Source organism: Bemisia tabaci, chromosome 9 (genome assembly GCF_918797505.1).
Source record: "Bemisia tabaci chromosome 9, PGI_BMITA_v3".
Classification (NCBI taxonomy): Eukaryota; Metazoa; Arthropoda; class Insecta; order Hemiptera; family Aleyrodidae; genus Bemisia; species Bemisia tabaci.
In genome coordinates this window covers 18,530,722-18,554,074 of record NC_092801.1, presented here as the reverse complement: position 1 = coordinate 18,554,074, position 23,353 = coordinate 18,530,722, and positions in this window count along the sequence as shown.

The following is a 23,353-nucleotide window of genomic DNA, read 5'->3' as shown; positions in this document are numbered from 1 at the left end:
CTTCTCAGACAACGGATGCCTTCGTGAATGTGTAATGGACGGTCTGTCCGACAGCCAACCGCCAATATCTCGTCCAAAAATATAATAAATGCATAAACATGCGGCCCAAAAATTACCTCCAAAAAAAATGAAACGATGGTCGGGGCGGGGAGGGCACCAATTTGCGTTCCTAATGGGTCCACGGAGCCCATAAACTCGTCGGGATGTTCGGGGTCCGCCGCACTGTGGATCGTGTCAATGAGACAGGTCGGACATGAAATTTTTAACCAAAACTGCAAATTTTAATGTTGATTTTGTCACATTTTAAATTTCAAGGGGAGCTAATGGAGATGTTGCATGTGTGAGGAATTTGCGATTTGACTGTTGATTCTTATGTAAAAGTTCGCGAGAAACACGATGGTGCTACTGGTTTTTTCTCAAATCAACTCCCAAGCTCAAAATAAAGCTCTCAAGTTGAGGCCAAAATGGAGGGGATATCCCACGGTATCCTGAGAGTCCACCTCTACATCAAGACAAAATCCCCATGCAAAGATAGGGAGCAAATACATTGACAGGGCTGCCACTTTATTAGAGAACTCTAAAACTGAAAACACGGCAACCCTGCTAATTTATTTGCTCCCTATCTTCTCATGGAGAGTTTGTCTTGATGTAGAGGTGGACTCTCAGGGTATAGGGTGGGATATCCCCTCCATTTTGGCCTCAACTTGAGAGCTTTTTTTAAGCTTTGGAGATGATTTCAGAGAAAGCCAGTAGCACCATCGTGTTTCTCGCGAACTTTTACATAAGAATCAACAGTCAAATCGCAAATTCCTCAAACATGCAACATCTCCATTGAAGAAAAGTTCACGAGAAAACCTATAGAACCACTTTTAGATCCTCAAAGGTTTGTATAAACGGAGTTATAAGCGTTTAAAGTTTCCACATTTTGTCCGACCTCTCCCATTGACTCGATCCACTGTGCGCCGTGAAAGCAAATTGATTCGGACGTGGACAAAAAAGAGGCAAGATTCATACAGACATTCGATGCATGCAGGCCATTCGATGGACGTTGAACTTGTACGGGGTGGAAACAATTAATATGAAGCGAAATTGATGAAGCGCTACGGCCTGGTTGCCGCGATGCCCGGCGCTTGAAGGAATCCGAACGGTTTGCAAGCACTGTTGCTTTGCTTGCGGATCCTATTCTCTACCGTGATAGCGAAGAGAGCAGTAAGTGCAAAGATGAAGTTTTGAGAAAACGGGTTCAGAAGCTTCTGACCGGAAAATTGTATCAATAGAAGTCTCCGTCTTCGTCAAATTGTCACTAATTGTCCGAAAGACTCTGAGAAATCGTTTGGATGATTGAAAATCGACTGATTCTATTTCAACTACATAAGCAGAATATGCTCCCGACAGAGATAAAAATCGAGAAAATTTACAAGAAATTACATACATTGACTAGTTTTTCAAAAATGAAATGAAAATGTTCGATAGGAACTCTGCAGTGTCGCACAGGGAGATTCGTGGATTCGTACTTGGGCTATCGATATGCAAATAAAGTGAAGAAAATTCGTTTGATTTTGGATAGTTTTTTTTTTTTTTTTTTTTTTTTTTTTTTTTTTTTTTTTATCGGAGTAAATGAAAAATAGTCCAGACAGAGTGTACCTATGCAAAAAACTTGAAAATGTTGCGTTGAAAAGTGCTGCGCCAGTTCGAATGATCGTGGTAAACGGTGCGCGGTGCGGTCGGTGCGGAAGGCATGTTAGCGCCTGCAAGACTGCATGAATACTTCACGCATTGTGCGTTCTCCACGGCAGCGCGGCGCGCGCTGTTAGTGCCTGCAAGACCGCGAGGATACTTCACGCATTGCGCGCGCGGCACGGTGCGCGTTTTAGTCGTCGCGTCTCCCCGTTTCCCGTCCTATTTCGTTTAAAATGTAAACAACGTGCAACACTGCCGTGATAGCGAAGAGAGCAGTAAGTGCAAGAATGAAGTTTTGAGAAAACGGGCTCAGAAGCTTCTGACCGGAAAACTGTATTGAACGAAACCTCTGTTCTTTGTCAAATTGCCACTAATCGTCCGAAAGACTCATAGAAATTGTTTGGATGATTAAAAATCGACTGATTTTATCTCAATTATATAAAAAGGGTATTCTTCATTTTCATGCCAGATTATTGTTAGGCAAGACAGCCGTAAGTGCTATTCTCGGCAAGCTTTCGTGGTTGCGTTTTTGACACACAACAAACGTATTTTCAGGTTAGAAATTCGCAGAAGAGGGCGGCACTTTACTTGAAAGTACTGTTTTCATTGGCTGTCTGGAGGAATATGGTCACTTACTGCTGTGGTACAGAAAACTACATTATTTTTGTGCACTTTACGGCTTTCCCATATGTCTCGTTTTGATATGAATTTTGGAGGATGAATTTTGCTGTTCAGCTATTTCAGTGATTTCATCTAAAAGAGTTTAGACGAATTTTGAAGGAAACACGATTTCGAAAATTTGACACTTACTAAATACTCTCTTCACTATCACGGCAGTTCTGCTGTGCTAGGCAATATCGTCGTATGTGCCATCAGGCGTTGCCAAATTTCCTTCGAAAAGTCACGAATTTCCAGGAAAATTTGTATAAATGTTTCTCTTCCGATGTTTTAAAGGATGTTCGTACTTTGATCTAAGAGTCTGAAAATTTAAGGAAACATATTCATAACTTATTTAAAAAATACACATTTTCTGAGAAGAAATTCGGCAATATTCGAATACTCATACAGCGTTTCTACTTAGCACGGCAGTATTGTATGCATCGGTTTGCGTACGTCTACAGGGTGTCCCAGAGTTATACGAAAATCATTGCAGAATCGATTTTTGGGATCAAAATAGACGCATTTAGTGTGACGTCACATCTCGATCTAATTTCAATATCTCGAAAGTCGAAATGTGCCCCAACAAACAAACACAACGTTCGTCCGAAGACTAAGTATTATGACACGAGCTTATTATATTATCAATTTTTGTGGATATGGTCTCAAACGATTTGGAACATGACTAGCTTTCATATTTTTATTGTTCCGCGGATTAATGTTTTAGTTATAGGCTAGTTTTAGCTTTCTTTCATCAGTTGTTCGTTTTGGAGTTATATTTGTTTGTTGGGGCACATTTCGACTTTCGAGATATCGAACCAACAATATCGTTCCGTGACTATACTCTCTTTTGCAGTTCTATGACGTTGAGGAAAGGAAGAATAGAAAAACAGCGTTGCCAACATTCAGGAGTCGCTCCTGCCTCCTCTCGTGACGCTGTAATTATTTTGTAATTTTATTGCGTACTTACATTGAATCCCCGTAATTGACGCCGTCCCGAGTGATAAGTGCCTCGGACAAATCCGCCGAGCTTAGTAAGAACCGCGTACAACCAGCCGCAAAGCACGCATTATCGGCATTTTCCCATAAGAGGCTATGCTAAAGAATCGATTGTCGATGTGCTCGTTGCGGACGCCTTGAGAATCGATCCTTTCGTATTGGTTTAAATGGCAGCTCAATCGATTCATCGCAAAGAGATATCTTGTGGATGCGTGGTTCCTCTAATCCGTCTCCGCGTTTCAATTAGAATTCCATTGTTTTAATCAACTCCACTCTGCGCCTTTTCCTTTTTCGTTTGACATCCGTTGCTACTCTGCTAATGCTGCGCTGAAGAAAAACGTCGTATGAACGGTTAACGTTTGCCATATTTCATTGAGTATAATTCGCATTCTCTGGAAAACTGGAATAACTTTAAAGAAACGTTCACTGGTAAAAAAAACCTCTTGGTCCAAGAGTGCAGTTTCTTGTCGCCGGATTTAAGAGTCTGGACTCTTGTTTCAATGCAAAATTCGCTTGAATCAATGTAAAATCCGCTTGAAACAAGAGTTCACGACTCTTAAATCCGGCGACAAGAAGCTGCACTCTTAAGTCAATGCAATGCGGCATTGGTCCAAGAGGTTTTTTTTTACCAATGTTCATTTTAATCAAAAAGTAGAGCGTGAAAAATAAATTTTTAAGCTGAAGCTTTTTTATTTTTTCAATTTTTTTTCTTAATGAGAGCCACTGTCTCAAGAAAATTTTTTTAATGATTCAAAAAATTAAAGCAGACATCTATGACATAGTTACATACAGCTGAATTGAATAAAATAATTTAATTTGAATTTTAAAAAGTCCATTTTTCATTGAAAATGAATCTCCTGCCAGGAAAAGCAATTTTTATTTTGTTTGATAAAATTTTAAGGAAAAAATGTCTTTAAATTAAAGAAAATCGATCTTAACATTGATGGGAAGTCACCTTGTGGGTAAATTCGTTTTTATCGAGGTTTTGATAAGATAGAGAAATTGTAAGCTATCCGTTTAGCCTCTATCACTATTTTTCTCATACGGGTAAAGTAAAATCATCATTTTTTTAATGATAACCAGTGGAATTTTCATGTTGGAAAATTTCAGAGAATTTTATCCGGAAGAAATTCATCGGATAAACGTGTAAGGCGAGGAATTCGAAATTATTCTTCAAAAAAAATATTTGATCGGTTAAATTTGGCGACACTCGAACGCTCGTAGGACCTTTTCCCTTAGCACGGCAGCACTGTGAGCTTTTTCCCAGCTGCCTCAACTCCAGAGATTATTACTTTAACTACCGCAGCAGCCGTAAAGAGATGAAGCACTGTTACGCTCTTACGCTGTACGCTCTAAGAGATAACTTGTCTTTTACCCGCTCATTCCCGTTATTACTACTCTTAAGTATTAACGTTTCAAAATGAGAAAAGCGTTTGCAACTTAATCTCGCTTATTCGTCTTCTGGCGAAAAGTCCTTGACCGAATGTACGGGTCGAGATGCTTCGCTAGAAATGATTTTACAGTTGAAAAACAAGGGGGAAAACGGGAAACAAGGCTAAAATACACAATCAAAAAAAAAAAAAAAAAAAAAAAAAAAAAAAACGAGACGCTTCGACTCAAAACTGAGTCGAAACGTCTCGTTTTTTTTTTTTAATTCTGTATTTTAGCCTTGTTTCCCGTCCCCCCCCCCTTGATTTTCTACTGTTACCATTGTCTCGGGCTCCTCTATTAAAATGTGTATCTATGAAATGATTTAATGAATCGTATCCGGTCGTTTAGAGCTCCATGATTGCGATCGGTGCGGAAGGCATGTTAGCGCCTGCAAGACTGCATGAATACTTCACGCATTGCGCGTTCTCCACGGCAGCGCGGCGCGCGCTGTTAGTGCCTGCAAGACCGCGAGGATACTTCACGCATTGCGCGTACGCCACGGTGCGCGTTTTAGTCGTCGCGTCTCCCCGTTTGCCGTCCTATTTCGGACTATTTTCGACTGTTACCATTGTCTCGGGCTCCTCTATAAAAATGTGTATCTATGAAATGATTTAATGAATTGTATCCGGTCGTTTGGAGCTCTATGATTGCCTAAAACTGATGAACCAATCAGAGAGCGGCACAGGGATGGCAATACTCTCCCGTATACAGGTACTCTATACGATTCCATCCGACACAACAAATCTGTACTGTTGAAGCTTTCCGTGATCGCCTGTATTGAAAGTTTGACCCTTACTTTCTTCTCATTTTTCTCTTTGCGAAACAGCTCGGCAACATTGCTTCAGTCGCGCGATCCAAGAATATTCTCAACTCGCCCCTCCCAGAGAGCGAGAGACCACAAGAGTGATTGAATGAAGACGTTCAGATAAATTGGAAATGCAAATTTCAGTTGGCAGCAGTTTACGACCTTGCAGCTCGCGAAAGAGTAAATTCAGAGAGGAAACTCAACACGGACCCATCCGTTCGTGTGTAAACAGCAAAAAACACGACAAGGAGCCGAATTTGAATACTCCGGGAATACCAATACAATTTACCAATACAATTTGGCAAGACCCAAGATCGATCACAATTAATCTGGCTGAGATAATTTTGTTGCTGTTTATGAGTCAACTCTGCCGTGCTAAGGAAAAACGCCGTATAAACCTTCAGGCGTTGCCAAATTTCTGTACATAAAATCCGAATTTTCGAGAAAATATGTGAATATTTTTCCTCCGAAATTTCGAACAATTTTGAACGCAATTTAATCGAAGTTATCTGAAAATTTCGAGGAAAAATATGATCAACTCTCCTTAAAAATACGTGTTTTATTCGAGGAAATGGTGGTAACTCTTGAATGTTCATACGGCGTTTTTCCTTAGCACAGCAGAGCTGGCTGCAGATTGAAATTTGTTCTAATCCCACGGAGGTTTATTAGCGCACACCGGTGGATAGGCGTCCAAGATGAGATTAAAAGAGGAGATAATGATAAAAGGAGCCAAAACAAATTCGTTTCCGAGTACAAAAATAGCATCATCGGGCATCGCTCAGCAAACGCAGCCATCTACATGACATTTCTGAAAAAAGACCCATTCGTTCATGCATTTCCATACCCAGACAAGCGCTTTTACGAAACTTCCTGTGGAGATGAATCTTGCGTGCTTAAGGATGTCCAATTAAGAGAGGGAAAATGGATCAGGTGCGAATGCCTTATTGCCAAATATCATGAAAATGTAAGAGGAAAATGTCGAAATTTAGGCAGCATTCAAAAAAACCAGGGTTCAAGATAGAAATTGGGTAGGAAAAATGATATTGGATTACTGGCACAAAATTAGACGAAAATGGTGGTTTTTTTTGTCTTCAGTTGTATTTCCACTGGTATCAGTTGGACTGTGTTTTGCAGTTAGGAGCTGTAATCAGGTTCAGTTTAGAGACAACGTACGCACTGGAAAAAAAAAAAAAAAAAAAAAAAAAAAAAAAAAAAAAAAAAAAAAAAACACATTGGATCTAGAGTCCAGACTCTTGAAAACATTGACAAGAAAAAGGACTCTTGATTCAATCAGATTTAAGCTTAAATCAAAAGGAAACCCGCTCAAATTAAGAGGTTTGGTTCTTGCTTTAAGCTAGATTCTGATTGAATTAAGATAATTTTTCCTTTTCGATGTTTTTAAGAGTCTGGACTCTAGATCCAATGTGTTTTTTTTTCCAGTGTGTATCATTAGTTTTCTTATGCCTTTGATGTGTGTTTTTACTGTTGAGCTATAAATCGTAGATCCCGACTGTAAAATGTAGTTCCGAATTGCAATAATTTGGCGTGACCTCGCTTCTTTCTGCTTAATACATACGTCAGGGCTGTTATTACGGCGCTCTCTGGCGCTCTGCAACACCTACCCGCCACAGTGCCTTATTCTTTATTGGTCCTCATGGGAGGTGGCACTCGCCCTCATTTCTCGCAAAACTCCCTATCGTCCTCCTTGTACTGGGCGTCCCCTGTGTCTCCTCCCAGGAGAGCCTAATCCAGAATCCTCTTTGGCAGTCATTTCTGCTTAATGCAGTCCATATTTAAATTCGAGAACTTTCAACATAACCAAGGCAGCAATCGATCGTATTCGATACATCAAACACGTGAAATTGTATCGATATCGATTGGTTCAACATGTAAACATAGCCTCAAAAGTCAATCGAGTGATCTGAGGGAACGGGTTTCTAGAGATAGTTTCTTTATTCTTATGCGTGTGATTACAATTAATCAAATCATAGTATATAGTACCTGTATACTTTGTAAATAGATAGGGATGGTCTCCTGACCATTCCACCCACTAACATATTGTATCCACTCAATCTAGCATAATTAGGATTAATACTTTTTGTAGTTGTCTATTTTATTAACAATAAAAAAAATAAAAATAAAAATGCGTGTTTAATAGTGATGGAAAGGAAAAGTGTAAGGAATTTTCTCATTTTTAGATTTTCCTATTCAAATCATAAAATTTTTGCTTGAGGTTATGTTCTATTTTTTGAACCAAATGATACATCGAACCCCTGACGAATACATTGCGTGGTAAAAAGGCTTCTATAAGCTCCCTTTAAATGTAGATATGGCAGCAGAGAGAAGGTTGGTGAATGTTCGAGCGGCCGAAGCACTATTTTAGGAAGCAGCGAAGTGGTGAACCTACGTGGTGGCGAATACACGGGAATTAATGGCGAATTCCATTCGGCAATAAACACTAACCAGGAGAGTCTTCAGTGGGAATACGGCGCGAGAGTGAGGCCATCTGACTTGTTAATTGGCCCGAGAAAATTTCGGCTCGCGCACACCTTCCAAAATAAAAGTAAAAGAAGGTAGACGTTTGATGGTGCCAAATTTGGTGTGAAATTTCCACGTTCTGATGCCTAACTCTGCCGCATGGGATGTTTGTATGCTCTCTTGTTCTGCCGTGCCAAGGAAGAACGCCGTATGAACCTTCAGGCGTTGCCAAATTTCTTTAGATAAAACACGACATGCCCGGTAAAAGTATGAATATTTTCCCTCCAATTTTTCGGATAATTTCGCTCTCGATTTCAACCGTAATCTCTGAAAATTTCAGGGAAAAACATTCATAAATTTCTCCGAAAATAAACATTTTAGGGAAGGAGATTTGGCAACTCTCGAATGTTCATACGGCGTTTTACCTTAGCATGATAGTGTTGGAAAATTGACACCATATTCGATATAGGGCCAAAGGCATGTAGTACTGCTAAACGTTTGCAAAAACTTTTTGAAAAGGACTGCGCGCGAATAATGTATTAACTATCAATATTTTCAATTAAGGTTTTTTGTGCATGTATATTTATTTTCAAAAGAAATGTAGACGCTCAAGTGAGTCTTTTTAAAAATTTCGATAACTATTATAATTTCGTAACTTAATTCTTTAGTTGCTATTAACCTGTCCTAAGCCTCTCCTATGCATTTTTCCACAAATGAGCTCTAAATTTTCCCCCATTTTTCTGTGAAAATAATTTGACTGAAAATAATCCATTTTCCTGCAAACAATTCGTGAGACTTCACAATCGTAGCCCCATTGCAAGCCCTATAGGTCCTTCTACAGATGCCTCAATTTTTAGAGCGATTCTGTTGGTTGGAATATGTGGTTCTAATAGACTAAAGGGGTAAAATGATGGACTAACTACATATATAAGATCTCTGGTGGGTTGCCGTTAGTTAGTCTACCATTACCTACCTCCTTTGTCCATTGAAACCACCCGCTTTTACTAATAGGATCCCGACATATCCCTTCTGGCCCCTTTGCCTATAGCTTTGTCTATCAATTTGTTCAATCAGCCCGCTAGGAGCCAAATGAAGCCAGAAATTTAGTTGCCACAGTCATCCTTCTCAATCTGTTCATAAGATCAAGAATTGAACTAATGCAGGTCGATTTTGCTCTTGCATATCTAAAAACATCTCGCATTCTGTGAGGACAGATCATGCCGGCAACAGTGCAGAAGATTAATTTGTTATGCAATCAAGAGCAGTCTGACGAAGGGGTCCCAGAATCGAACATTCAACAGCAAATGGAGGGAAGCGACAGAAGTTCGGTTAATTAGGTGGATTGCAGGTTTGGGGTTTGATCTGCATCCGATCTCGACAGTCTCTGTGATTTATCTTCCGAACGTTTATTGGCCGTCTAACTCTCCGTGTTCAACTTTTTTTAGTGACCGTAGCCCCGAGACTAAGGGGAATATCGGGCTGATTGTTGTAATTGATAGACAAAGCTTTAGACAAAAAAGGACAAAAGGGGTATGTGCAGATTCTATTGGTGGAAGCGGGTGGTTGCACTGGACAAAGGAGGTATGTAATAGATTAACTAACGGTGACCCACGAGAGACCCTTTAGTTGGTCAATCAATTTTTCCCTTAGACTATTAGAACCACCAGTTTCAACCAATAGGATCGCTCCATACTCTTCATGTCTTCTTTGTGTATAGCTTCGTCTATCAATTTCAACGATCAGTCCGCACGGTAGACGAATGAATTGGCATGGATGCACGAAGAGTAGTAAAAAGGAAGATTTAATCGTTGCACTAATTTTTATTAAGGTCTAAATTAACTTTTTAAAAATCAATATTTACCATAAATAATCTTAAATAGACTACTAGATAGAGTCGAAAATGAAGTTTGAACACTCCAGCTGCTGTGAATGTAAATAATAAACTCTAATTTAAGGAATGTTGTTTTCCGCATGTTGCATCTATATGTGATCAAAACTAAGCTTAGGAGTTTCCAAAGATGCACTTTTATTTTATCACCAATTTATAAGACTATTTATGCATTTTAGGTGAGGTACTCCTTAAAGGATCTAACTGGCGCGATGCTCGCTTTATCAAGAATTTTTAAAGTCTCTCTTAAGTCTCTTAAGTTTTTTAAGTCGTTCTAGTCTCTCTGTTACATTGCGAGTTGAGTTCCTTTCATATTGGAGGTATCAAGAAAAGAACAAAATTCTATGTATGCACAAAAAATGTCAAGGAATCCAAGCTCTAACCTTCTAATATCCCACGGTAATTCATCACACTTTTAATGATTGCTCGAATCACCTTGGGTGTTAATTACACATCCCTAATTTTTGTGATCAATTAATCACACCTATTCGGTGAAGATTTTACCGCATAGTCCGAACGAGACTATACCAGGAATTCCATTAAAACTATCCAGACGTTGTATTAGAGCGATTTTGATGGATGACGTGAAATATTTCGTGAACCAAACGCAATTTGGCCTGGAACGGCGCGACTTAGAGAGAAATGATGACGAGGACTTGAGATGGAAAGGAGAAGCCTCGGCGCGGGGTCGGCATGTAACACATATTAGCGCCTATTCACAAGGCTGCACGAATACTTCTTGCATTGCATCAAACACAGTGCGGTCACTGCGGTCAGCGTGAAACGGATAGCGCCTACAAGAATGCATGAATACTTCACGCATTGCGCCAAACACAGTGCGGTCAGCGTGAAACGCATAGCGCCTCCAAGACTGCGTGAACACTTCACGCATTGCGTCAAACACAGTGCGTTCAGCAGCGGTCGTCGGCGTGAAACTCATAGCACCTACAAAACTGTCGGAATACTTCACGCATTGCTCCAAACACGATGCGGTCTGCGCGGCGCGGCGGCGGAAGTTAAAATCATTAAACCACATTTATGTTTGTTCTTTCATAATTTTTTCGTTCATTTCTCATGAGTGGAAGGCCTTGTCCACGCAGAGATAGGTTTACGATACTTAACGTTCGCGCAAAGTTCGGTGAATTTTTGCTAGTAGTGTTGACAGGGCTTTCCCAAAAAATGTTTCCAACACGAGTAAACGCGTCTATAAATTCTAGCTTAGTTTAGAAACAACGCATGTATCATTAATTTCCCTATGCACATAAGTGTTTTCACGGATGAGCCAGAAATTGTAGTTCCCAATTGCAAAATGTAGTCCAAATGTTAGCAGTCCAACACTCTTCCGTAGAGGATTTTTTGCTTAAAATACATCCTATGACGGTTTGAGGGGGTGGTTGGGGGGCGGGGTTAATTAATGTGCTCACCGTGATATCAGCCATTTTCCATAAAAAAGGATACAAAAAAATATTCAATTCAATTTGCTTCAAAGTTTGCGACTGACTTATTATCTGCTTTTACCACTTGAAACTCTGAGACACCCACTCGAAACAGCGCCAACAGATCACTATGAATGAGTGGATTAGGGCATGAAGCGTTGACTGCCAAATTCACGAAGTTAGGTACACTCGTCACGTTCTATTCATTCTCGAGTTAGACATATTTATGCTAAAAGGAACTATGTTACACACACACCTAATGCACATTGTTCCTTTTAGGATAAATACGTCCAGCTTTAAAAACTGCATGCGAACGCTCACGGGAAAATCGGGTTGCACTGGGGGAAAAAAACACATTGAATCTAGAGTCCAGACTCTTAAAAATATCGACAAGAAAAAGTACTCTTGATTCAATTAGAATCTAGCTTAAATCAAGAACCAAGCCTCTTAATAATTTGAGCGGATTTCCTTTTGATTTAAGCTTAAATCTGATTGAATCAAGAGGCCTTTTTCTTGTCAATGTTTTCAAGAGTCTGGACTCTAGATCCAATTTGTTTTTTTTCCAGTGAGCTTAGGAGTTTCCAAAGATGCATTTTTATTTTATCACCAATTTATAAGACTATTTATGCATTTTCGGTAAGGTACCCCTTAAAGGATCTAACTGACGCGATGCGCCCGCTTTATCAAGAATTTTAAAGTCAGCCTGTTCTTGTCTCTCTGTTACATTGCGAGTTGAGTTTCTGTCATATTGGCGGTATCAAGAAAAAAACAAAATTCTATATATTCACAAAAAAATGTCAAGGATTCTAAGCTCTGACCTTTACCAATGTGTTTTATTTTTTTCCAGTGTGGGTCGCGCAGCGGCCAGGGGGCGTGCCCCCAAGAAAATTCAAACTCTTTGTGTCACGAGATAAGCAGTCTTTGAGGCAAACAAGACATTCAACCATTCATTTTCTCTGGGAAAGTCATTGGGAGGAAATTTGGATGAAAACAAGTTGGGTGAACCCCTGGACACCTCACACCCCCCCCCCCCCCCGCCCCATCACGACCACACCTCTACTTGGACCTAATCAGCGAAGGCATCCATAATTGAAAAGCGCTAGGCGACTGGTCCGTCGTGTTTGCTAAACACCAATCTGCAGCTTCGAGCCGTGTATTATTAATTTACGACACGGATGCCACGCATAAATAAAGAGATGACCGCTCGCGCGACCTCTGGCGGCGACACGGCGAAATGAGCCGGGATCGCGGCCAAAACCCTCGGCATATTAGTACCGTGTTAGGGAAAAACACCGTATGTGCATTCGGATGCTGTCACATTTCTCGTCGTTAAAACCGTCCTTACCCGAACGAAAAAACGTAACTGAATTTCTACGTAGAGTACCTATATTGAGAGAGTATGGCCACTGGGCCCCATGGAGAGGCTTAGGACCCAAAAATGGCGGTGCTTTGTTTTGGTTTTTGTGGATGGGAGGGGGTCATTGCCAACTTTTGACGGTTTTCACCAACCGCACTTGCTGCCAACCTTACTACATCTAAGATAATTTTTCTCAAAAATTGTACACGATTAGCCATAAAAATATGTAAAGAAGTCGCAATAGTGCATTTGGGTAAATTCCTCGTTACGATTAGCAAAGAAAACTACATTTTGGGTCATTTTGCATTACATTAATTTATGACGTCCACCATTTTTGGGTCGTAAGGGCTCCATTCAGCCTAAGATGGCTGAGCCAATCAGAGGTGGTAACCCCAGTGGCCATTCTCTCTCAATATAGGCACTCTATTTCTACGAAGCGGATCGTGCAATGATTTCTCCTTGCAAATTTTGACTTTTTAACTGAACAGTTGACAGATTTTTCTTGTGGATACACGCGTGAAAATCAGGAAAATTGTGTGCTTACTTTGCCTAATCGCACGTTTGTGAAAGAAATTGTATTTTCTAGGTCAATTTTGCGACTGCGGAATGGAGTTACATTCAATTGTCTAGGGACGGACAAAATATTAACCTCATGAAAAAGTATTTATATTCCTCCTTGAAATTTTCAAAAATGTTTATATACTCTAGCCTGACACACTCGGATCTTAGGAACGTATCAACTTTTACGATGAAGCTCCCAAACCACGTATCTCGGTTTGAGACGTTGCAGACTTTCTGTCATACTTCATATTTTAAATGGGAATTAACTCAACGTAAATTCTTAACATTTCGTTGATTTTTGTAGTCTGTGAGAGGCATATGCTGGAAAACTCTCAAGGAATGATGTTGATTGTTTTCTCCTTGAAAAATTTAACGGGAGTGGATATTTTAAAACATCGCAAACGAGATACTTGGCTTGGGAATTTCACCGTCGATATGTAAGATGAGGGTGAAAAAGAGATCTATTTCTTTAAGTTCTTCTTTTTCTTCTTCACAATCTTCTCATTCTTATTTCAATTTTTAATGCGTCCTCATATGAAATAAGTTCCGTATCCCAAGCTATCGCACATACCGACAATGGTCAACCACGCATCTAGTTTGCGGTGTATAAAAATTTCCGCTCCTATTTTACTTTCTTAGAGAGAGAAAATCAACATCATTCTCTAGGTAATGTTTGTTCAGAATTTGCTGCGCACAATGAGGTAAAATCGCAGAGGATTTTAAAGAATAACGACGAGTAGTGCTCCATTCAAAAAGTAAATTTTTTAAAGTGTTGATGTGCGACATTATGGTAGTATTGGTAGTAGCACTTTAAGTGACTTCTACAACCTAACTTTAACACGGCCGAAAAGCTTCGACTAATTAAATTAAAATTTCATTTTTATTTTAATGTTAATTAACAACTTCATTTTAATCTAGAGCACTGGCTACCCATCAAAACAAAAAGTAAAAAATAAAGTATGTTAGGAAGACCGACGCAACGTCGCAAACCGAGATACATGGTTTTGGAGTTGAGTCTCAACGTCGATATGTGTTTTTTCGATACAGCCTATGTAGGTTGAGTAGTTTAATTCCAATTCCATCCAATTTTAGCGGGCCGGGTCTAAAACATCCGCGAGGCGGTAAGATTGAGTTCAAACTGGGAGGGATATTATTTGTTTCAAAAACGGAAAATCTTTGAAAAAACTGTATTATATGATAGGAAACTCGGCAAAGTCGAAGTGTTCATACGGCGTTCTTCCCTCAGTCCGGCGGGACAGGGGGACAGGTTGAGATTAAATCGATAAATCTTGCTCACAGAGAACTTGTTAAAACTTAGACGACGGCGGCAATTTAGAACCCGTTGTTGACTTAATGTATTCAAATTATAAATATTACTTAATAAAGATTTAGATAAATCGGGAGGCTCACCCCCTCGCCCCCCTCTCCCGGGGGACCGCGCGTCAAGGAGCTCGGCATAATCTTGTAATTTGATACTATTTGCGTGTTAAACGCACCGGTCGAGCCAATTTAGCTCATTGTCAACCGTGTAATCTTCTTCTTTTCCCTCTCACTCCATCTCCAATCGGCGCGGACATGCACGGTTTTTTTTTTCTTTCTCTCTCTCTCTCTTTTTTCTTAACTCCTTATTTCCCCGCGCCTCCTTTTTTATAATGCTGATCGACTACCCTTCACATTGACCGTTTAACTACTTCGTCTACCTCTATCCTCGTTAGACTTCTTCTTTCGGGTCGATCGTGGAATCAATGAAATGACCCTTAAGGGTTACCGATCAGGGTCATTCGATAGCGATCGATAACAATACAGCGGGTTGATTATTGAAACTGATGGACGAAGCGATAGTCAAAGAAGACGAAGGGAAAATAGAGCGATCCTATTGGTTGGAGCGGGTGGTTGTTGTAGAGTGAGGGGGAAAATAATGGACTTGGTTATGGGGTCTCGCGTGGGTTGCTGTTGGTTAGTCCATTACTTACCCTTCTCTGACTATTGCAACTACTCGCCTTTACCAATAGGATCGCTCCATTTTCTTTTTGACTCCTGCATTTATCGTTTTTCTTCGCCAGTTTCAACCTAACCAAAGAAATGGCAATAAAATAAAATGAGATAGATTTGTGAACAATTTCTTCATCTATTTTCATTTTGGTACGAAGCCAGTAACAATGTACTCTTGATATTTTCACAATTAGGTTATGTTTTCATTATTTTTGTTCGCATACGAGCCACCGCCATCTTGGTGCACATTTTTGTGACACTATGAGCGAACCAATCAGAATTTTATTTTTTTTAGGCCACTTCAAGCCCAACCAGAATTGAGATGTCTTAACTCTCGGTATAAAGGGACTCTAGTATTAATAAAACTTTTATGCTGAAATTTCTCTTTGGTATTCGCATATCCCGTCTAGCTACTGGTAGTCTCTTAGTAAGTTTGAGAAATTAAGGTGATTCGATGGACGCCATATTTTGTGTCAGAACGGCATGCGATATATCGCATCAATTGGTTCCATTTTTTCACCTACTCGTCATTTTTCTCCAATTTTAAGATCTCAATTCTGTTGTCAAGAGACTAAAGCACTCACTTACCAATTTTTATAAAGAAATTCAACGTAATAAACGCGTGGTTTTTTCAGAGAGAAAACATCGCATTCGATACTGATATCGAAACTGCACTCGAATGCGATATTTTCTCTCTGAAAAAACCACGCCTTTATTACGTTGAATTTCTTTGTTAAAATTGGTAAGTGAGTGCTTTAGTCTCCTGACAACAGAGCTGCGATCTCAAAATTGGAGAAAAATGACGAGTAGCTGAAAAAATGGAACCAATTGATGCGACATATCGCATGCCGTTCTGACACAAAATATGGCGTCCATCGAATCACCTTAATTTCTTCAACTCCAAACATTCGAGTGCAGTTTCGATATCAGTATCGAATGCGATATTTTCTCTCTAAAAAAACCACGCCTTTGTTGCGTTGAATTTCTTTGTTAAAATTGGTAAGTGAGTGCTTTAGTCTCCTGACAACAGAATTGCGATCTCAAAATTTGAGAAAAATGACGAGTAGCTGAAAAAATGGAACCAATTGATGCGATATCTCGCATGCCGTTCTGACACAAAAAATGGCGTCCATCGAATCACCTTGATATGAATGCGGGCTTGTGACTCGGATTAAGAGTGGCGAACATTGTTAATAGTGCAAAGTCTGGGATCAGGTCGGGTCTGCGTGAAAAGTGAGCAACAAAAGCGGCCATCGCGGCTGCAAACTTACTCCTCCCGGGTTCGTGACGCTAATGGCCACTCGGGATTGCGGGAAGCTTTAACGGGGGCCGCGGGTTGGAATCGCAATACCCTCGCGCTATTTGCTCTGTTGCTCGGCCGGTTTATTCCGAATAAATGCTCGCCAGTCATGCAAACTTGTGCATTTCCACTATCCAACTTCTCTTAGTTTTTATTTTTCATTTTCCGAACTTTTCAAGCTGATTTTCATCACAACGCATAGCGATGGCCAAAGTGCGAAACCACATTTGGATTGCATTTTGCAAAAGGAAACCAGGAGCATTACAATAACGCTAAAATGGACCACTAGACAAGGTACGAATTTCAGCATTCTGATACATGCTTCTTAACCAAAATTTCACGTAGAACACGATGCGCACAACGAAAATTACTGAAATCAACTCCTTACGAAGGTATTCAATAATTCTTGATGCGTGAATTCAAACCACCCGCTCATGAAAACTCAATGCTCTACGTGATACACATCGCGCTAAACGTTTATCGTGACAGTCTCTGCGTTATAAAAATCTAGCAACCTCAATCTTGACACTTTGGCTCAGCTATAGCAAATTGCTTATAGTTGGAACAACACATGGTGGTAAATGAGCATTGCTCGATTGAGAAGCTTGCTGAAACCGTTGTAGTGCGCGATTTGACTCACGTAGAGCTTTGAGTTTCTTGTGAGCGGGCAGTTCAAATTCCTCTTAACCAATGTGAAATAAAAATGTTAATATCTCCGTTAGGAGTTGGTTCCAGTAATTTTCGTTGCGCGAATCGTGTTTTACGTGAAATTCTGGTTAAGATTCATGTATCAGAATGCTTAAATTCGTACCTTGTCTAGTGGTCCATTGTGCATTTTTTTTCACCTTACAAATATTAACAGATCATCTGAACAAGTTTTATCCTTATTCTCAATTGTCCATATATTCAAGACGAAAATTACCTTCGTGAATTTAATTGTTTTTATGATTTCAGGAATTGTTTGAAAAGAATGTAAGTTGCCCAATGTTAGCAACATTGGAATGCTCTTGGTTCCTTTTTGCAAAATGCAATCCATTTGAGGAGCTTGAAGGACAAAGCGCATAAGTGCAGTTTTCGCTATTTCGAGAAATATGTGTCCGAAGTTTCGAAATTATATGGATCCTTGTGGCGGAAAGAAAGTTCAAACTGACATTTAGATGCTTAAAAATTGGAATTTGGGAGCGAATTTTTCACAGAATATTTATTAGGGTTAGTTTTACTTGAAATCGTTAATATCTCGATTTTTTCAAAAACTGCACTTACGCGCCTTGTCCTCCAAGCCCTTATTTCTTTTTAAATTACCTAACTTAAGTACAGTATTAAAATTCACACAATTATTTTTCTTTTAAATTAACTATTTTTTGGTGGGAAGCAAAACCTAATCCAGAATATTCTGGGATATCTATTATTAGATGATTCGAAGAGAGCAAACCTTCTTAAACGCACTTTTTACCCTTGTAGCGCTGGTTCCTTTTTTCTAAGTGTGATTCAATTATTTTTCTTTGAAAATGATCATTAGTCGGCGGTGCGACATTTTTTGTCATCAATTACGACTCATAAAAAGAAAATACTTTTTTTCAAGTCGTAGCGTTGGCAGCCCTGGATCCATATCATGCTGAAAACAAACACAAACGGCTAGAGACAAGTCTAATGGAAATCGTGCGCTAGAATTCGCAAAGATCTCTGCGACCCCCTGCGACTCCTATCTTAGCATAGTATGCTCAGCGAATACATTTGCAGCGGTGTTGTCATATTGTCACCGCGAACAGTCATTAGTCACTCCAAATTTTCTCGCAAATTTGACCTTTGCTGAAGAATTTGCATTCTCAGTTTTTTTTTATATTTCGCTAGGGAAAATGACCCAGTTTGTGGCCAAAAACCCCCTGATCAAAGACGAGATAAGTTATAACAAATAGGGTCAATACATGTATCTTGTAGTTCTCTATATATTTAATAAAGAAAAAAAAACTAAAAGACGAGAAATGGCACGAATCGGATCGATTATATCAAAAGTGTAACAAGTAAAATTTGTACCGAGAAAAGACCGTTTGAAGTTCTATTCCTCCATTAGACTTAATGTCATGGACAAAGTTCAAAGACTTTTACAGGTTCAAATATTTTTTCGATGGAATTTTGCGGAGAAAATTTGCGACTGGTTAAATTCAAAGCGATTCCCGACTCATTTTTCAAAATGCAGCTTGGTGCGTTTTTGTCGTAAACCGGTCAAATTATCAAGCATTAAAGTATCACAGCTGAGTCGGAACAATATGATAGTTCTTGTGCTTTTCAATCTCTGGTCTTTTACACTAGTCCGCTCTGCGTGTTTTGCAATTGAACTACATTTTCTAATAAGAATTTACGATTTCTGGCTCATTTTAGCAACAACATGCGTGTCACTATTTTCGCTATCAGAGCAGATAGGTGCTTCCAGTGATGAGCAGAAAATCATGCAACTTCTTTTCCGCAAAAAATACAAATGTTTGTACAATAATACAATTTACACGATCGTTATCCAATAAAATTAACAACTTTTTGGTAGAGAAACCAAAACTTTTTGCTATTCTTCGCTTGGTTTCAGATACACAAGAAGATGAATGATTTTTACAACATTGTAATCGAGTTGGTTCCCTTCTAGTAAATGCGATACAATTATGACGTGAAGCTCTGGATTTCTAATTGAACTGTTTTCAGCGTACGGAAATTTCATACATTTTTCGGAATGCTCTGAAATGCAAATCGAAATGTTTCCAGTGAATGGGAACGTGATTTCTCGGAGTGAAACGGGTTTTTTTGTAGAAAGTGGTAAATACAGTCACAATTGATCAATGTACGACGAAATTTTAATTTTCAAAACCTGTAATATACCTCCTCTCAATTGAACCGCAAGAATATCGGATTTGTAACGAGAATGGTATGATTCACTCAAATACACACTAACACTACTGGTATACTGATGAAGATAACGTCATAGTGAGCATTTGAGCGTTACGAAATTATCTTCGCTTGAGTATTTCTCATGGAAGGAAGGTTATGAATATTTTTTCTTCAATTTTTGGATGCTGCAGATAAAATAGGGAACAAAATTCTCTGAACAATTGGAACGGAGGTATTCACAATTTTTCCAAAACATTTTATGTCATTCGAGTAAATATCAACGTATGTATGTTCATACAGCAGTATTCTTCAAAAGTGCACGTGGAATCTCTTACACACGTGGAATTAACTCTTAAAAACTCTTAGATCGTCAAATAGTCGTCCTGAATGGTCGTAACAAGTGGTGCATCAAACAGCGTATCCTTTGAGGGAAGCTTGTGCCTGAGTGAGTTTTTTCCCTCTGTATTAAGATTTTCGATTTTCTGAAATGTTACGCACATGACTGCACTTCTTACTGATACTGTTTGTTGATATATTTTTGATCATTTCATATTAGGACAGGCAACTTAACTGATTCCATCTATTCTTTTAGCACTGAACTTGGGCATGACGTCCAAATAATTCTACTGCATCATGAATTTTCGAAAAATTATAGCATTTTCCCCCCAAAGAAGAACGTTTCCGAGAAAAAATCAATTTCCCGGTGAAATGGTGCATGACGGGAAACGATTATATTTGTGTGCCAAAAAAAAGGTGACAGGATTGAGAGCAAATCGACTGAATACTCGTATGCAAAAAAATGAAACGATAAAAACTCAGTCGCACGTCAAATCCTGTAAAGTATACCAGACGCGTTTTTACGAACTTCGGCGTGCAAGGGCGTTTTTATCGTTATATTTTTTACTCACTTCGAAATTGTTTTATTATTCAATTTTATTCTGCAGTAGTGGGATAGCGCTGCCCCTTTGACTATGCCCAAGAGGTCCTGGGTTCAACTCCCGGCGAAATGACCTGATGATTTCAGGCAGAGATCACCTGGGGCCAGGGCAATAAACGTAGGATTAGCCCAATGGGCTATTTGGAAATGGACCACTAGATAAGGTACGAATTTCAGCATTCTGATACATGTTTTTTAACCAAAATTTCACCTAAAACACAATGCATACAACGAAAATTACCGAAATCAACTCCTTACGAAGATATTTAATGATTCTAAATGCGTGAATTCAAACCACCCGCTCATGAAAACTCAATGGTCTGCGTGATTCACATCGCGCGCTAAACTTTATCATGACAGTCTGCGACATAAAAATCTGGCAACTTCAATCTTGACGCTTTGGCTCAACTATAGCAAATTACTTATAGGTTGAAAAACACATGGTGGGAAATGAAGATTGCTCGACTGAGAGGCTTGCTGAAACCGTTGTAGTGCGCGATTTGACTCACGTGGAGCTTTGAGTTTCCTTTGAGCGGGCAGTTCAAATTCTCCGTAATCAATGTGAAATAAAAACGTTAATATCTTAGTTAGGAGTTGGGTCCAGTCATTTTCGTTGTGCAAATCGTGTTCTACGTAAAATTCTGGTTAGGAAACATGTATCAGATTACTTAAATTTGTACCTTGTCTTGTAGTCCATTGGCAAAAAAACCAAAAAAAGTTCATCAAAAAATTATAACGAATATTCTCATCACTCTTCTTTCTCGTACGGGAAAGTTGGCAATATTCGGATGTTCTTATGGCGTTCTTCCTGTGCATCGCTGTATATCTAGTTACAATTCCCGCTTCTTTTCGAGTGTTTCATGCTTAACCATGGCCTCTAATCGGATCGGGGTGTCTCTAGGTGTTCATTTCGCCTGGACATTTCGCCTTCTCGCTTTGCGTGTTCGCGCTTTACGTCTCCTTTCTCTCTCTTTCTTTTCAATTGCGGAGTAATGCTGAGAAGTGTAATAGTGCAGTCCCGCCCCCTCTCTTTCTACCGTGATCCGAGTTGAGTTCTCCTTGCTTGAGTTGACTTCTCTGTTACCTCCTCGATCCTCGATGCACTGGACGAGATAAGTCAAAGGTATGTATCTGGGGATGGAAGGGTTACAAGCCCTTTCGCGTGAGTTTGGTTTTTGCCGTGGGTTGATTTTGGTCGCGGTGCCCTTAATCCTACAACAAGAGGAGGAAACTCTGATGAGATATAATTGAAAACGTAGGGAGGACAAAGTCAACCCTGATTTAATTCAAGTTTTCCAGGTTCCATTGGACGTATTCATGCAAAAATTAACTATGTACGAATGGATAAAATCAATAAACTTCGAAGGATTCAGACTTTCAGTCGATTCCACCTTTTTCTATTTCACTCGTGGGGTTGCCAGATTGTGCGATAAATGTGAATATTTTACATGGGTTTGAACTGGGAAGAGTGTCGGAAAAGCAACTTATCTGGCAACAATAGAGTCTCCGAGGGACGAGAGGCTGCCTTCCTGGGAAAATTTTAAAGTAAATTTTTTAAAGTAAGTTTGAATAATTGCGCCAAACACAGCGGGGTCAGAAACGCATATTAGCGTATAAGATCGCAAGAATACTTCGCGCATTGCGCCAAACAGTGCGGTTGGCGAGAGGCGCATGTTAGCGCCTACAAGCCCGCAGGAAAACTTCACGCATTGCGCATATCGACGGCGCAGCGCAAGTCCGCAGTCACATATCTCGTTTGCGGTGTCTGAGAATCTCCGCCTCTATGACGGCACTTCATAAATTTAATTGGTATTTTTGAAGCCGAATATTCGCGTAGGACCGGGGTTCCATGGGGCACAGCCCCTTGGCTAGCCGTGATGACAGACGCGCGAAGCGCATCCAGAGCGGCTAGTATAAAAAAAAATTCTAGTTCATCCTCTTTTACACCTGGTGTCTCCCTTGTTCCTGCTTTCCTTTTTCTTCATCATAATTCATCCATCACCTTTCCTTGTTTGTTTCTCCTTCTTAATTTTCTTCTATTCCGTTTTCTTCTTGCCTCTGCTTTCTCATCTACATCTCCGTATTCCTCTTATCTAGTATCTTTTCCCTATTTTTCGTCATAAGAGGCTCCTTCTTTTTCCTTTTTTGTATCCCTTCTTCTGTTACCTCTCTTTTCTCCCTCTTTTTCGCCATTTTCTTTCTCATCTTTCTTACATTTCTTATTTTTCTCCCTCTCTTCGTCTTTTTTTCTGCTCCCGATTTCTCGGCGTTTTTCTTTTTTTCTCTTCATCTTCTCCCAATTGTATTTATCCATCTTCTTCTTCTTCTTCTTCATTTTCTTCCCCTCATCCTTCTCTCTCAATTTTCCTCTCCTTCATCTATCTCTCTCGTCCTCTTCCTCTCTCTACCTTTCTTTTACTTCCTGTGTTTTTCCTCTATTCCTCCAAGACCTTCATTGTATCCTCTGATTCCTCTTTCTCCTCATCTTCCTCTCTCGATTTTTCTTCTCCGTCTTCTTATTTCTCGTTTTCTTCTTCTCATCACTCCTCCTCTACATATGTTTCCTCTACTTCTCCTCTTCTTTCCCTTTTTTCATTTACTCCTTTGTCTTCTCTTCTTCCTTCTAATTTCCTTTTTTCTGCTGTATTTTTATTTTTTTTTTTTTTTTTTTTTTTTTTTTTTTTTTTTTGCATTGTACTACCTCCTTTTCTTATTTTCGTCCTTTCAATCTCTAATGCGTCTTCATCTACCATATGTCAGGAGTCTTGCGACCTGACTCCGTCAGACCGGGGTTGAAGTGCCTCCAACGACCGTGCACTCACCGAATCCCGCTGTCAGCCGTCGCACAGTAGAACAAGAAATTCGGTGAGGCTGGACATGACTTTTTTTTCTTTTTCTCTTGCAAATTTCCATGTTCAATTTCACCGCATTGTAAATTAGAATGAGAAATTCATGCGG